General features: G+C 31.2%; 1 long non-coding RNA gene across 3 annotated transcripts; it reads right to left on the minus strand.

Annotated features, from left to right (window-relative positions):
- Window positions 1-3038: 3038 nt before the first annotated feature.
- LOC115694805 (uncharacterized) lies at window positions 3039-12388 on the minus strand. 3 transcript variants are annotated; one of them, XR_009688614.1, is made up of 5 exons: window positions 12062-12388; window positions 11824-11928; window positions 11675-11741; window positions 11417-11527; window positions 3039-3596 (listed from the first exon to the last, which is right to left on the minus strand). It is a non-coding gene; the product is annotated as an uncharacterized LOC115694805 (long non-coding RNA). The 3 variants fall into 3 exon arrangements; XR_004007474.2 differs by lacking the exon at window positions 3039-3596 and adding an exon at window positions 10456-11349; XR_004007473.2 differs by lacking the exon at window positions 3039-3596 and having other exon boundaries at window positions 10456-11527.
- Between the last annotated feature and the right edge of the window lie 5830 nt (window positions 12389-18218).

The raw sequence follows: 18218 nt of genomic DNA on the forward strand, positions 1-18218 counted from the left end.
TCAGCGATAGGTATACTTACACCTTGGATAAGTGTATGTCCTTTCTAGGGCATTGGCAAAGTTTACCAGTATCGGATGTATAGAGTATACATTGGAAGGGACCGATATTGATCTTAGATTAGATATCATAAACTTACCGTTATACCTTTCTAAGCAATATCAATGGTTGATCCTAGGTCTATGGATCTTAATCCTGACTAAGAGCGTTATTTGTGCTCTTTGATTTGTTAGTTAAGTCTACTTTTTGGTCTGGGTGATACGTACATTTTGGGAACATGATAGTACAATTGAGTGGGAGCGCTAATCATAGATGTGGAATCTATAGCCTCTATAGGTATTTAGAAGTGAAATGATGATCTCCTTCAAGATTGGGTAAATAGAGATAAATGATTGAGGCCTCATTTCAGTAATTATATTAGTTTACTGAAGTATCATTTATAGGTAGCTAAGTGTTTCAAGGATAAAATACATTGAAGGGTAGAACGGTAAATTTATCCCTATTCAGTGTAGATCATCTATAGAGGATCCTTGACTATTAGGATTATAACAATGGATAATCATCACGTATCTATATCGTGGTACATATAGAGCGTTCGATATAACTGAGAGTGTGTTCAATTCCAAATCTATAGTGGAGAAATGCAGAATTAATAAGTTGAGAAGTTACTTGGTGAATTCTAGATCTACTTATTGAAAGCTCGGTTATATAGACCCATGATCCCCTCACTAGTTGTGATAATACTACTTGCTGACTCAGTTAATTGATTTTAATTAATCAATTATAATTCTAATATTAGACTATGTCTTATTTATGATTTTTCACTAAGCAAGGGCTGAATTGTGAAGAAAAGAGATTTTGTGGTCAATTTGTTAATTAAGAGACTTTGTATGGTCTAATTAATAAATTACATAAATGGTAATTTTATTTAATAATTAATTATAATTATTAAATAAATAGTTTTGGCATTTATAGGTTTGAATTGGAAAATATGGTATTATTGAAAAGAAGAATTAGTGGTTGAAATAAAGTGGCAAAATTGTAACTACAAAGTGGTCCCTTTGTTTGTACGGCCATGGATTATTTTGCCCAATATTTTATTCTTTTTTCATCCATATAATTCAACCCTAAGCCCTAGTTGAAAAAATATAAAAGGAACATGATACTCTCACTCATAAATTTTTTTGTTAACCTGACTATTCAACCAAACCTTGATGAGAGAGTTCCTTCTTTAGTGTTTTCTCACCTCCTTCATTGTTCTTCTTACTTCAGCCTATAGTGAGTGAGTGTCATGCCCACACATAGCAAGTCAAGTACTCAATCATAGTGAGTAATGTTAATCAACATACTTGTTAGTAAATCTAGATCCTGGTAAAATATTTCCAACAACTTGCCTCAGAGCCACGGTAATGATTTACTTTCATGTAATATGAATTTAAAACGATGAATATTGTTTGCATGTTGATTTGGATGTGTTCATGTTTGTTTATGTGATTATTTGATGATTGTATGTGTATTACGAAATTTTTCCATGAACATAATTTTATTTTATTTCTGAAGTTATTTTATTTGGATTCCTTGTGAAAAATTAAGCAATTTTTATTTTTACGGAACTCAATTCCGATGAAAAACGAAGGAGATATGTTGATTTAAAAATCGGGGTCCATTGGCTGTTGAGGGTGGTGCTCATGCGCACCAGACCCTCGGACAAGGTGGTGCATGCGGGCGGAAATCAGACATGTTTTGTCTGAAGTGCTCATCAACCTCGTTCAGACATCCAGGGACGCGCACGTGAGGACCCTGCAAATGGCGTGTGGTGATGCTGCACCTGCCGAGAAAATCTGCCCATGACACCCTATTTTTTCATCCTACGCGCTTGGAACAGGCTGCAGCCTGTTTCTTGACAGCAAGGGTGATTTCACCCAAAATGCGATTTTTTTGGGTGTTTTCACCAACTTTCGTATTTTTTGATTTTCGAACAATAAATATGAAAAATAAAATATTATTTTAATATATTCAAACTTAAATATCAATTTTGCAAATTAATAATATTTATTTTTAATAAATTATTATTAATTTTTTATATTTTGAGGTTTAAATTTAAAAATTGATTATTTTATTTTTTAAATTATGGTTAAATTCAAAAATTTGTTAATTTCTTTAATATTTATAAGATTAGAACCTAGATATTTTTGTAGAAATTTGAATAATGTTTAATTTGAGATATGTTGACATATAATTAGAGTAATTATTATTTATTTATTATTTTATTCTTAAAATAATAGTTGCCTAACCAAATCTATTTTAAAATTGGTTTATTTTATTATTTTAATTTTATGAAATTATAAGATTAGAAAATGATATTAAAAATAACTATTTTGTTATTTTCAAATCATTTATCTTATTAGATATTTAATTTAATTTGATAAAAATAATTCAAATAAATCTAGATATTTTAAAATAAGATTCATTTTTGAATTTTAAATTTTGATGATATATTTAAGGTTGCTTTTAACAACTCTAAATTTTCAAAATTTACTTGGTTAGTTTAAAATAATAATTTAATTATATTAATATCTTATTTCACATTTGTTACATGAACATTGTTTGTTTATTTAAATTGTTTATTCAATTTTTTTTAACAAACCTATTATTTATTTGATCTAAATTGCTATGATTAACTTGTTGACAGATCCAATGATCTGATTTTAATCATAGGAATTGTCAATAGATCTTATAAATAATTTGTAACAGGTAAATTTTGTAATTTCTTTCATCTATGTAAACCTAGTAACATGATAAGGCCCATATCTAAATCAATTTGACATGTGTGAGCCTATATGTTTGCTTTTGGGCTTAGATGCATATAGGAAGCCCATTTATTTTTGGAATAATTACATAAGGCACAATTTTTTGTAAAATATTTACATTTTTATGTTCATAGAATGTTTTTTTTACATTTTTACAGTTTTTCAAAAAATAACACGAAAACAACATAAAATAAACAAGAAAACAACATAAGAGTAACATCAAAATAACATCAAAATAACAACAAAAAATAACATACATATAACAAAAAATTAACAAGAAATGAACAAAATTTCAACATAAAAAGACCGTATTTTATGTAAATAAAATCAAAAAAATCGTAAAAATGTTTAAAATTCCGTAAAACCGTATTTTTGTTGTTTTTGTGCATGTGTGAAATTAACCCTTTATTTTTAGATATATAAATGGACTAGGTTGCTATAATAAAATGGGAAGTTTTATAAATATGGGAATTGAGGGTATAGTTTATTTTTTTATGGCATAAATAAATAACACTATACGGTTATGGGTTTTTTAATTTTTTGACATTTATATGGGTTTCTTTTCATGTCATATTTTTGTAAAGAAAAAGTAGAAATTCCATATTTGTAAAACAACAATAAGATTTGCCGCAAAAATCATCGGCACCGAGAAAGTCGCCGAAAAAGTCACTGGCACCGAAAAAGTTACCGGAAAAATCACGGTCACCAGAAAAGTCATCGGAAAAGTCGCCGGAAACTCAACAGAAAAGTCAACGTTGCCGAATAAATCAACAGAAAAGTCAACGTCGCTGGAAAAGTCACCAAAGTAAATGTCTCAAATATAACTAAAAATATAATCGGTTATATGAATAAAAATTAATAACTCAAACCAGTTATAATTAAAATATAACTGGTTCCAAAACAGAATTAAAATGAATAAAAATAAATAACACGAAATAACTCAAACCGGTTATAACTAAAATAAAACTGGTTATATAACATAATCAATACAAACAAGTAACATGCAATAACTCAAACCGATTACAATTAAAAACAAAGAAGAAATCAGTTCCTAAAACACTGAAATATAAATTAAAAACAAAACTAGTTCCACAATGAAATAGTTCATAATACATAATACCTCATAAAACCGGTTATAATTTTTTTTTTCAAAAAATGTGGGGATCAAATGTCTCGGATATAATAAAAATAGAACCAGTTCTATAACATAATAAATAAAAATAAATAACACACAATAACTCAAACCGGTTATAATTAAAATATAACCAGTTCTCTCACACAATGAATAAAAACAAAAAACACAAAATAACTCAAACCAGTTATAATTAAAATAGAACCGGTTCTATAATAGTGTTATAATGAATAAAAATCAGTAACACGAAATAACTCAAAACCGATGATAACTATAATAGAACTGGTTATAAAATATAATGAATACAAACAAGTAACACAATAATCTAAACCGATTACAATGAAAAAAGAAAGGGGAAATTAGTTCCTAAAACACTGAAACATAAATTAAAAACAAAACTAGTTCTACAATAAAAAACCTCTTAACACATAATAACTCATAAAACCAATTATAATTTTTTTTAAAAGGTGAGGATCAATTTGAAAAAATACCGAGGACTAAATATGAAAAGAACCAAGTCCATAACAAAATAAACAACACAAATAATAACACACAATAACTAGGTTCAAAAAGCTTTTCCTAAAATTTCTCTCTCTTTTCGGTTTCACCGGTGCTATGGCAAAAAGGGGGAAAATGGCCGGAAAAGGGAATTTGAAGGGGAAGAAGTCGGGGCCTACATCTTTGGATAGGGTTATTAAGACCAGATCTATCGATGCAGTGCTTGGTGTACAGGAATTGGAGATCTCGGAGGAGGATTTACAGGAGGAACAAATCGTGAATCCAATGGAACAGTGCAAAGTGTCAATGGAACAGGGGTCTGAACGGTATGTGGAAAAGATTTACTCACCAGAGGAAACCGAAGCTATTTTTCAGAGAAGAAGTGAGATCAGACATGATTTTTCAGACTGGTTGAGTGTAGCTAATCGTACTACTCAAGATGTTCACTCAGGGAAAAAAGTTTCTCCCCGATCTCGCGATCTGGTATTGTGCGAAACCTGGATAATAGTTTTGCTAGTTCGGCCAAGCAACCTGAGGTCAAAAATGTTTCCAAAGTTAAGATAGATTTTGCAGATATAGAGGATGAAGTTCACTATTGGCAGCCATCTCTGGTGTGCTATGTAATTGGGGCTAATCCTCCAGTATCGATTCTTGATGGCTTTGCTAGAAGATTATGGAAGGACATGGTGGTGAAGGTGGGGCTGCTTGCTAAAGGCATCTTCATAATTAGGTTTCAGAATTTGGAACAAAGAGATAAAGTGTTGCAGCAAGGGTATGTATTTTTTGATAGGAAACCAATGGTTATGAAACCATGGAATGCTATAGATGATTTTACTAAGGAAGAGGTGAATTCGGTGCCAACTTGGGTGCAGTTGCAAGGGTTGGACATCAAGTATTGGGGAGAAACTTCTCTTTTCAAGATTGTAGCACAAGTTCGTGAACCTTTGCAAGTCGATGAGATCACAAAGCACAGAGACAGATTGCAGTATCCGAGAGTCTTAATTCAGGTCAGTTTGGCACAAAACTTTCCTGATAAAATAACTTTCATTGATGAACATGATCATGAGGTAGAGTTAAGGGTTAAGTATGAGTGGATACCTCTGGTTTGCTATAACTGTTCAGGGATTGGGCATAGTACAGATAATTGTAGGAATGTGGAGAGTAAAAATGATCAAGGGAAGCAAGTTTGGGTTCCAAAAAAGACACAGGGTACTCAACTGATTGAAACAGATCCTGAAGGATTTCAAAGAGTTATGAAAGGAAAGAAAGTGTGCATTGAAAAAGTGCCAGGGGGTACTGAAGTAAATAATAGGTTTAAGTACCTGGATAGTGAGAATGAGATGGTTGTAAATGACAATATGAGAGAGGGGGGGAGATCCCTCTACTTCCAATGGATAGATTACTATGTTGGAATGTTAGGGGGATTAACAACCATCAGAAACACAATGAAATCAAGAATCTGATTTATTCAAAAAAAGTTGGGTTTGTTAGCCTCCTAGAAACTAAAGTTAAGAATAAGAGTATGGGTGATTTGTATACAAGTTTATTTCAAGGTTGGTGCTTCACAAACAATAACCCTTGGCTAGGTAAAGGGAGAATAATTGTTGCTTGGCAACCGAATGTTTATACTGTAGACATTGGGCTTTGCACAAGTCAACTTGTTCATTGTACTGTTCTTCCAAAACAGAGAGTGGGAAAGTTACAGGTTACTTGTGTCTATGGTTTTAATGATGAGAAAAGAAGAAAAGAGTTATGGTCTGAACTGGAAAAGTTAGCTATTAATATTGGTGAACCATGGCTGGTTTGGGGAGATTTCAATGAGATACTTTATGCAAATGAAAGAGTTGGTAAGAAAGCCCAAGCTACACCTTCTCAAAGACTTAAGGATTGTATTTTGCAATGCAACCATGAAGATTTGAAGTATTCTGGGGCGTTTTTCACTTGGAATAATAAGCAGAAACCGGATGAGAGGGTTTATTCAAAAATTGATAGAGCAATGATTAATCCAAGTTGGATGAATTCCTTCTCAAGTTCAGAGGCAGTTTTCTTACCCGAAATGTCCTTTGATCATTCTCCTATCTTGGTGTCCATTTACAAGGATAGTAACTCAGGAAAGAAGCCTTTCAGATATTTCAATATGTGGAAACTTGCTCCACAATTTGAAAAGTTGGTGGCTGATTCTTGGAGTTCTGGTGTGCAAGGGTCGAAAATGTATCAAGTGGTCATTAAGTTGAGAAGATTGAAGGAAGTTTTAAAGAAGTTAAATAGAGAGGGCTTCTCAGACATTCACAAGGAAGACATGGTAGCTAGTTCAGCCCTTGCAGAGATACAAACAAGATTGAGTAAAGATCCGATGAACAAGGAATTGATAGAGGAGGAAATAAGAGCTAATCAGCATTACACAGAGGTGCATAAAGCTTTTTCTCTTTTTATTTCTCAAAAGGCTAAACTTAATTGGGCTAAATATGGAGATGAGAATTCAGCAGTCTTTCATGCTTCATTGAAAACTAGAAGACTTCAAAACAAGATATTCTCCATTGAAGATGAGAGTGGGATCTGGAGAGACAATCCAGAAGGTGTTCAAAAAGCTTTTCTAGACTATTATATGGGATTGCTAGGGATGAAATTGACTAACAGAAGACAGGTTCATCAGTCAATTGTTAACTTGGGACCTAAACTCAATGACATACATAAATGAATTTTATCTGCTCCATACTCTGCTGAGGAAGTGAAGGAGGCTGTATTCTCTATCCCTGGAGACAAGGCCCCTGGACCAGATGGTTTTGGTAGTGCGTTTTATCAGGATTCGTGGCAAACAGTTGGTAGAGACACTGAGGAAGCAGTATTATCCTTTTTGAATTCTGGGAAGATTCTTAAAGAAATAAATGCTACTACCATCACTCTCATTCCCAAATCAGTTTGTCCCAAGAGTGTAGCTTATTTCAGGCCTATCTCCTGCTGTAATGTTCTATATAAGGTTGCTACCAAGGTTATCTGCAATAGGCTTAGGAAAATCCTTCCTGATCTTATTGCAGAAAACCAAGGAGGATTTGTTCATGGGAGATACATAGCACATAACATATTGGTTTGCCAGGATTTAGTCAGATTATATGGAAGGAAAAATTGCAAGCCTAGTTGCATGATCAAGATTGATCTAAGGAAGGCATATGATACTATTGATTGGGACTTTTTGGAGGAGATGTTAACTGCTTTGGAGTTTCCTATGCAATTCATACACTTAATTATGAATTGCATTAGGACTCCTAAGTTTTCTCTTCTCCTTAATGGCTCCATGTGTGGGTTTTTTGAAGCAAAAAGAGGGTTACGACAAGGAGATCCCATGTCCCCTCTTCTTTGTGTTCTTGGCATGGAATATTTGTCTCGGATATTTAGGAAGATTGGGGAATGGCCAAGTTTCAAGTTCCATAATAGATGTTCATCTCTCAAATTGAACCACCTCTGCTTTGCTGATGATTTGTTGGTCTTTTGCCATGGGGATTTCATTTCAACAATGCTTATGCTTAAAGGTCTAAAGCTATTCTCTTCAACATCCGGTTTGGAACCAAATGTTCAGAAGACTTCAGTGTATTGCTCTGGGATGCCTGAATTGGAGGTGCAAAGGATTTTAGAAGCATCAAAGTTTTCTAGAAGTACTTTGCCTTTCAGATATTTGGGGATACCGATTTGCTCGAAAAGGCTATCAAGAGTGGAATGCCAAGAGCTTCTAGAGAAAATGACTGGAAGAATAAGAAGGTGGAGCTCTAGAAACTTGTCTTACATGGGGAGAGCAACATTGATAAACTCTGTTCTTTTGGCTATCCATGCTTATTGGGCTCAAATTTTGATATTGCCAAAGAAGTTGTTGAAAGATATAGAAGCGGTTTGCAGGTCTTTTTTATGGAAAGGCACACATGAATGCTCGGGTCCAGGATTAGTAGCTTGGGAAAGCATTTGTCAAACTAAATCTGAAGGTGGTCTCGGGTTTAGAAACATCAGAAATTGGAACGTAGCAGCCATGGGAAGGTATGTTTGGGATATTGCAAGTAAAAAAGACTGTTTGTTTGTGAAATGGATTAATAATGTATATCTGAAAACTGTTAGTTGGTGGGATTATGAACCACCTTCTGATTGTTGTTGGTCATGGAGGAAGATTGTTGGGGTGAAAAACAAATTAAAGCAAAAGATCGATGCTACTGGTTTTGTGCAGCAGAGGTACAAAATCCAGTTGACATATCGACTTCTTTTTGACAATAGGGAACGCATTTCTTGGTCCAAAAGTGTTTGGGATAGATTCATTATTCCTAAACATAGATTTATTTTGTGGCTTGTGTTCTGGGGAAGATTAAACACTAAGGAGAGGATAGGGAAATATAATACAACCATTGATTTAACATGTTTGCTTTGTGGACAAGAAGAGGAATCAAGCAAGCACTTATTCTTTGAATGTGCATATAGCCGAAGGTGCTTACAGGGTATAATCTCTTGGCTGCAATTGAGTTTGACAGCAACTAATTTGCAGCAGATAGCAACATATATCAGCAAGAGTAAGGTTATGCCGACTGCTAGGAGGAGCATTTTAAGGGCTGTTATGGCTGGAATGGTGTACCATATCTGGAAAGCCAGAAATGATGTGTTATGGCATCAAAAATTATGGCATACCAAGGTGGTTATACAGAGAATACAACAGGCTTGTACTCTGAGAATTCTTGGAGTGTCAAGGAAGATCAAAACAGAGGAGAAGGAATGGTTGATAGGAAGCTAATGGGTTCGACTGGGGCTTTGTAATTGGTCTGAAAGTTTGGTTTGTATTTGTAATTAGTTGTAAAGCTATTTTTTGAGACATGACAGTAAACATCAAAGCAGGGAGAATATAGTGAATGTAAATTGTAATAGTTTGGTTGAGCAATACAATGATCTTATTCATCAAAAAAAAAAAAAAATAACACACAATAACTAAAAATATAACCGGTTATATGAATAAAAATTAATAACTCAAACCGGTTATAATTGAAATATAACCAGTTCTGTAACATAATAAATAAATATAAATAACTCAAACCAGTTATAATTAAAATAGAACCGGTTCTATAACAATGTTATAATGAATAAAAATAAATAACACGAAAGAACTCAAACTGGTTATAACTAAAAATAGAACCGGTTATATAACATAATGAATACAAACAAGTCACACGTAATAACTCAAACCGATTACAATTAAAAACAAAGAAGAAATCAGTTCCTAAAATACTGAAACATAAATAAAAAATAAAACTAGTTCAACAACAAATTATTTCATATCACATAATACCTCATAAAACCGGTTATAATTTTTTTTTAATAAAAGTGGGGATCAAATGTCTCAGATATAATAAAAATAAAACCGGTTCTATAACATAATAAATAAAAATAAATAACACAAAATAACTCATACAGGTTATAATTAAAATACAATCGGTTCTGTTACATAATGAATAAAAAATAAATAACACAAAATAACTCAAACCGGTTATAACTAAAATAGAACCGGTTATATAACATAATGAATACAAACAAATAACACGAAATAACTCAAAACCGATTACAATTAAAAAACGAAGAGGAAATCAGTTCCTAAAACACTAAAACATAAATTAAAAACAAAACTAGTACATAATATCTCAAAAAACCAGTTATAATTTTTGAAAAAAATGTGCAGTTCAATTCCAAAAAATATTGAAACATAAATATGAAAAGAACTGTTTCCATAAAAAAAAAAATAAACACAAATAATAACACACAATAACTCAAATATAATATAAAAAATCAGTTACATTTATCAACTAGTTAAAAATTTGAGACAAAAAAACTGGTTTCGTAAAGCAAGTAAGATAAAAACCGACACACAAAAACCAGTTAAATAAAATAAATAAATAAATAATCCAATACGTTGAATTAACTAAATAAAAATCAATTCCCAAAATAACTAAATTAAAAACTCGTTTCTAAACTAAATAATTCAAGAATTATTTTTTGAATTGACTAAATAAAAAAATAGATGAGATAAATTAAAATAGGCTTAGTTCCAAAAAAAAAAAATAGTAACTAAAAACAAATAATACACAATCTCAAACACCGGTTATAATTTAAAAATAAGAGAGAATTAGTTCAAAAATAAAAATACAGAGACATAAAATAAAGTAGAACCGGTTACACAACAAAAAAAAAAGTAAAAAAAAATAACACACAATAATTCAAAAACCGGTTCTTAATTAAAACATAAGAAAAAATCAGTTCAAAAAATACTGATAAATAAATTAAATGGAACTGGATCCACAATAAAATGATGAGGTGACCCAACCACACCTAGAACCTAATACTGATACATAAATTAAAGCAAAACCAGTTCCACAATAACATGAGCAAAATCAAATAACACGACTCAGAGCAGCTGGACCATATCAAAAATTGCCCAAGGAGGACACTCAAAATGTTAGGAAAGTTTTTGCGGAAAAAACTGATATGAGGACGAAGAGAATGGCACAAAAAGCAGGAGCACTAATATTCAATGTTCTTAACCACGATTTTGTCACATGAATTTTTTTTCTTTTTTTATTTTATTTTCAAGAAACAGAACATAGTATTACATCAAAGGGGTAGAAGAAAAAAAAGCATGCTATCTTTGAAATAGAGAGAGGTTGTGAAACCTCAAGAATAACAATAAACAATAAACAATAAGAGTCGTATATTTCTTCTCCAGCCATATAAACAATAAACAAAGAAAAAAAGTAAAAAACAGAGAGAGAGAGTACTAACAAGAAACAATGAAAATAAAATAATGCTGAAAAAGATTATTTTTGTCAGATTTCGGGCCATAATAAATTGAATCTTCACTTATCACCAAACTGTGTACATGCACACTCCTCCAACCACTGAGCAGAGATTAAAATGTTACTCATTACAGCAATTGCAAGTTTATAAAAAAATTTGACAAATTACCTGAATTTTCTTTGGTGAATTTTCAACAATATTCCAGCTTGACACAATATCAACTTCACACTCTTCATGCATGTCTTCATCAGCTTTTGTAGGGATTCCACCATAATTATGCTATCACAACAAAAGCAAACAAAACTGTTGATTTTACCAGAAGAATGGTATACCCTAATCATAGGAAGATCACAGTATCGAAAAAAATGAAAAAATCAAATGGTTATACTAGAACATTAATAGTTGTTGACAAGGAGAAGTGCAGACCTAATCCATAAAAAGCAAGGAATGCCATAACTGCAATGGTTCAAGTTCAATCCACTCAAATAGGTCTCTGTGGTGAAGAAGAAAAAAAATTACAACCAAGATTGACGAAAATTTATAATCTACATTAATAATTTATGAGTAAGACAAACCTAGTTTGCAGGGTCTTTAGTAAGCTATCACAGTAAGCTTTGGCAGCTGTGATATCAAGTTTGCCGGTGTCTATGATAATCTTGGAAAAATTTGCAAATACGATACTAGCACCCAAAGAAACAATAAACAAAGAAAAAAAGTTAAAAACAGAGAGAGAGAGAGTACTAACAAGAAACAATGAAGCAAGACTACTGGTTCCATGAACCAATAATCTCTCAGATGACTTTTTTGTGATACCAATTACTGGTGGGAGCTGCTTCTTCTTCTTAGGCCGATCATTGAAGAAAGCCATAATCACCACCAACAAAAAAAAGCTAATGTAGAAAAAAAAATAAACCCCTTTTAAATATTAAACTTAGAAAATTAATCATGCCGTAGATTAGACGAACTCCTTCGTCGATCCCTGACCGGAGGTCTGGTCTTCCACGAATCTCGGCGAAGATTAGTGGAAGGTGGCTGAGGTGGAATTCGTGGTTTGGGTCTCAGGCGAGGCGAGGAAGGAAGAGAACGAGAGACACAGAGGCAACAGTGGTTCAAAATTGGGAAACTATAAAATATGGTATTTTAAAACTTAATTACAAAACTATGGCATAAAAATGTAAAAGGAACAAAAAATCCATAACCCCACTACATTAAAAAAATATGCCATAAAAAAGTAAAGTCCTTAATTTTTCTCATATTTAGTGTAATTTCTACATAATAAAATGTCACATTTGATAGTTTTATTTAGGCCCAATTAGTATTGTGCTTGTTTAACAATTATTTAATGAAAGGTTAAATTCCTTTATTTTGAGCCTTGTGTGAGAGTTAGGGGGCCAATAGTAGTGGGTACGACATACTGAACCCAAGCGTCCCTCACATGAACAACCCCAATTGTGAAAACTCATTTTCCTTGTTTAAATAATTGTATTAGGCTAATTATACTAGTTTGACCTAATTAAAATTGAATTAGCAACACAATTAATTTTAAAGTAAATGAAATTAATTTCTCATTGAATTATTTTAAAATTAATTTAGATAAATACACTTAATTTAATGAAATATTCTAGATAGTGATTTCTAGGTTCTAATTTATATTTTCTAATATTTAATTAAGTAGAAAAATATATTACGTTGAAAATTATTTTTTTTAATTAATTTTGCACCAACTTAAATTAGAATATTTTTCTTAGAACTTAAATAGAATTAACATATAAGTTGATTCTATTCAAGATACTTAATTATTTGTTTCTATTTCATAAAATTTAATTAATTAGAAAATATATTTAAGTTGAAAATTAATTTTTTAATTAACTTTGGACCAACTTAAATTGAAATATTTTCTTAAATATTAAATTAGAATTAATGATTAAATTGATTTTATTCAAGACACTTAATTATTTATATTTTCATGAATTTAATTAAATAGAAAATTATATTTAAGTTTGAAATTTTTCAATTTCAGATAAACTTAAATTAGAATAATTTTCAGAGTATATTTTATTTTATTTTAATAATGATTTCCACTTAATTTCGAATTGCATTTATATATTTTAAATGCAGATATTTTGAATTTTTTGAATTTTTAAAATTAAATTAAAGATGAAAATTAATTTTAATTAATTTTAGATCAACTTAAATCAAGTAATTTTCATTAATGATTTAATTAAAATAAATAGACTATAATATATTATTTTTTAGTTAGAAAAATAGTAATTAGTTTATGAATGATCTAGATAGATATTTTCTAGGTAGATTTTTTGGTATTTTTCTAGATATATTTAATTAAATAAGAAAATTAATATTTAAGTCGATTAAGTTCAAGATACTTAAATATTTGATATTTTTGTTTAGAGATTTAATTAAATAGGAAAATTATATTTATGTTGACAATTAATTTATTTAATTTTAGACCAACATAAATTAGAATAATTTTTCCATTTTTATTTTATTTTATGTTATTGTAATGAAGAATTTCGAAATGTATTATTTTTAATACATTAGATTTCGAATTCTATCATATATATATTTATAGAAAATTAAATTTGAGTTGAAAATTAATTTTAATTAATTTTGGACCAACTTAAATTAAATAATTTTCATAATATTTATTGGAAAATTAATACTAAGGATGAAAAATTATTTATTTTTATTTTTCAGATCTTCCTAAAAAATAATTTTATAAATATTAAACTAAAATTTATATTTTGAGTTAAAAAAATTAGTAATTTTACTTAAATAAATATATATTAAAATAAATAGATTAAAATAAGTATCAAATGAAAATACAACTCTTTTAAAATAATGAGCTTTAGTTATAAGGATATTCGATCCCCATTGTTGGTCCAACATGGTTAAATATTTTCAATATAACGTCGAGACGCTAGACTTCGTCCCCCTAATGGATGGTTATTCGTTGAAGCATTTCCGTAACGATCTCTTATGATAAGTATTTTGTAAGTTTTCGTCTCTATTAGACTCTCCGCTACGGTGACTACTTAGATATAAATTTATGAAGTATGAAACAATGGTAGAAGCTCATAAAATAAGAATAACCTTGACTCTCACCTACCGGGATAACGTTGGATTCTTATTTTGATCGAATAAAAGGTTGCTAGAATGGTTTCCATTTTAGATGAGCTGACAACTCTATTCAATGAATGATACTTTGGCTCTCGCCTACTGGGACACTGTATCAGTTTGTTGGAGACCTTGAAAATTATTTAAGATGTGCTTGTTTTGTATTTTCACATGTCTTTGTTACTTATATGATAAGTTCTGAATTGTGTGTGAATTTATATTGAACCATGTTGTTTTCTGTTATTAATTGTAGTTGTAAATTTCGTGTAAAAATAAGAATAACTTCGACTCTCACCAACCGAGACATTGTTTGAATTTTATTTTAATTGAAATTATCCTAATTTTTCCTCTTAGCTTATTCATTCTGAATCTACTTAAATAGTATATCGTTGGATGAATGGTTTATAAATCATTTGCTAATAATGTCATTCTGTTTTCTCTTATGAAATCGAATGGCGCATATGATTATATTCTTGACATTCTATCCCGAAATGATATAAATCATCGATCTTAGAAATCTCCTACTTGTGTATGCTTACTTTAGGCATATTAAACTTAGAGTTAGATTAGTAGTGGTGGTCCAAGCTAGAATAAAACTCATTGCATATTTGGTATAAATTTAAGTTTTTGACTTTAAATTTTATATTCCAAATAGAATTTTTTTATTTCTTTTTCTAGAATACAATACAGTTCAACTTTCACAAGCTATTAATATCTATTTTCTATGAATGGACCCGAACTGTATGTTAATGTATGGAATATGAGTTTAGTATTCTGCGACCAGGATCCACTTGGACTATTCTAAGAACTCTTTAATGTAACTAGACCTAAGTCATCAAAAGACCACAACCACATTTTAGTATCTAGAATACAATACAGTTCAACTTTCACAAGCTATTAATATCTATTTTTTATCAATGGATCCGAACTGTATGTTAATGTATGGAATATGAGTTTAGTATTCTGCGACCAGGATCCACTTGGACTATTCTAAGAACTCTTTAATGTAACTAGACCTAAGTCATCAAAAGACCACAACCACATTTTAGTATCTATGACATTTGTATCTTGTTCATAGTGGTTTGACAAGATCATTCTCTGCAAAGAGTCAAGATGCCTATATCCACTTGAAAGTAAGATCATCTATATTCGAATATGGATGTACATTCAGGGGTGGATATGAGTCATCGTTAAATTCTTAAAACAATCACTCTAGATTTTACCTTATGTAAAGAAATTTGAAATGTTTGAGAAATTTCATGAATTTCTAGCAATGTTGAAAACCATTAAGGTAAGTGGTTAACGATCTTGCGAACTGATAGGGGTGGAGAAATATTTGGATATGCAGTTCAAAGATCATTAAGTTCATTTCTTGAATTGTATCTAAACTTACCTCCCTAGAAATTCGATTTGCTTATTGATGATAGTATAAGGTCTATGATTAGTTACTAGCAGTTGCCTAATTCCTTCTAGGGAAATACCCTAGTGATAGGAAAATTTCAGAATGATGAAATGGTTGTGTACTTAGTGTAAACCATTACTAGATTCATGGATGACCTAATCGTGATCATAAGAAAAGCTAGAACTGTTAACTAAGTTTTGCATGTTTGATAGCTATTCTAAGTGATTAGGGGTGGACCATCCCATGTTCATTAAGATAAGAACGTGTTTGTTTCAACAAATACTACTTTTCTAAGAAAATGACTAAGTCTGAAAAAAAAAGTAGCAAAGTAGAGTAGATATTTTTTTTTCTTGATTCTAAAAGTGTTCTATCATCTTATTTTGTATAAGATGGTCCCACTGTCTCTGTTGTCTTGATACAATCAAAGAGGACAATACCCCTTATGTTCTTAGACAAAAGTCACGGTACCTTATTGTAGTGGGAGGATTTCAAGGAACTCACCCTGTTATGACTTGGAAGACACCGGTGATTAAATCCATTGTTAGTTTAAACAAGTAATAGATTGTAAGAATAAGGAACTAAGAAGTAAAGCCAAGAGAACTATGGTTAAAACCATTCATATGGAACAACCAAAAGTTTTCTATTACAAGGAAAATAAAGGAAATTGTGTAACGCCCTAATCTATAGGGACGCCACGTCTGTGATTTTATAAACTAGTTTAATACTAATATAATAATTAATTATTAAAAACCGTGATAATATTAAAAACTTGACTAAAATAAAACACTAAAAATGAACATTATAACGGCATAAAAAGTGTGTTCCGGGAATCCCTATTATAAAAAGTTTTGCTAAAGAAATATATACGACAACCATTTAAACATAAAATCAAAATACACAGCAGATACAGCCAGTCCAAAACAACTCCTGGAAACTCGGCACGCAGGCCGATGAGGTCAATATGTATATTGCTGGAGAAGACTGCCACCTCATGGTTGATCTAGCTTTTCTTTGCCTTTACCTGCACTACATAGCACCCGTGAGTCACAAGGACTCAGCAGAAAAGTAATAATAACATTCATTTAGTTTATTATTCGAGTATTGTCATTTATACACAATAAGAATCAAACCATCACACTTTGTTCATAAGATGAAATCCAAATCACTACTGGCATCTGCCACGAATAAACATCAGTATACAGATATTTGGTAATACAAAACTATTATACCAATAATGGAATTCATACTCCTTTAATCATATAAATAATATATATGTTACCTCATAAAGCAACCATCTTCATTTAATCACGCTGCCTAATCAGGCAAATCGATGCTTTAATCTGATAATCTTGTATTGTATCGCCTAATCAGGTGAGCCCGTGCCACAATCTGGCACCAATATCGCATCGTCTAATCAGACGATCCCATACCTACACTATGTCATTCACTCCCGTACTTATGCCCAGTACGTCGTTAGGAAAATCGCATCTCCTAATCAGGTGAGCTCGTACCTATGCTCGGTACTCATCATATATCACTGATGCCCGTACTTACACCTTGTACGTCGCCAGGAAAATCGCATCACCTAATCAGGTGAGCTCGTACTTATGCTCGGTACTCATCATATATCACTGACATCCGTACTTACGCCCAGTACGTCGCCAGGAAAATCGCATCACCTAATCAGGTGAGCCCATATATGACATGCATAATAACATCACATTATCAATATTCAACTAATTAGTCTTTTCATTATATAACAATATTAACTATACCTCAATATTAATCAATTCATAACAATACTAATTGTATTACATACAACGTACTATGCAGTACAATATACTTTTCTTACCTTTGATCCAGGTTCATATACTTCGGCCAATCCAAGTGGAGAACTATCCCCGATGATCTCGACCCTATGTCACAACAATGATAATCTAATAAATACATTAAAATAAAACTTAGATTTTGGGTCTAAATTATACACCGTATTGTAGAGCTTGTCGCAAGCTTCAAAACGGTATATAGAATGTCCAAAACGGACACTCGAGTCAAAAGTTATGAGAAAAATACGATTTCTGATCTCTTAGGAATTTCTAAAAACTATAAAACTCGAAAATCCCAATTTTCGCACTCACCGAAACACTACCAAAACTTATCCAAATCACTCAAAACTTGATAGGGCGCATATATAACATAAATATTACCATCCTTATGTAACAGAAATAAAAATCGACCCCTTAAATGAAAAATGCCATTAACGTTTGGACTAAGCTTTAAAAAGTTTCAAACTCGATTTCTAACTCAATATCAATTCAAATTCAACAAGAAAATATCGGAACTAGTCCCATGAGTACCCAAGAACAATTCTATAAGGTCAGAACCTTCATAATTATTCTAATTTACAAAACCCCTATGCGAAACCAATTGTTT

The sequence above is a fragment of the Cannabis sativa genome, chromosome 6, assembly GCF_029168945.1.
Source record: "Cannabis sativa cultivar Pink pepper isolate KNU-18-1 chromosome 6, ASM2916894v1, whole genome shotgun sequence".
NCBI lineage: Eukaryota > Viridiplantae > Streptophyta > Magnoliopsida > Rosales > Cannabaceae > Cannabis > Cannabis sativa.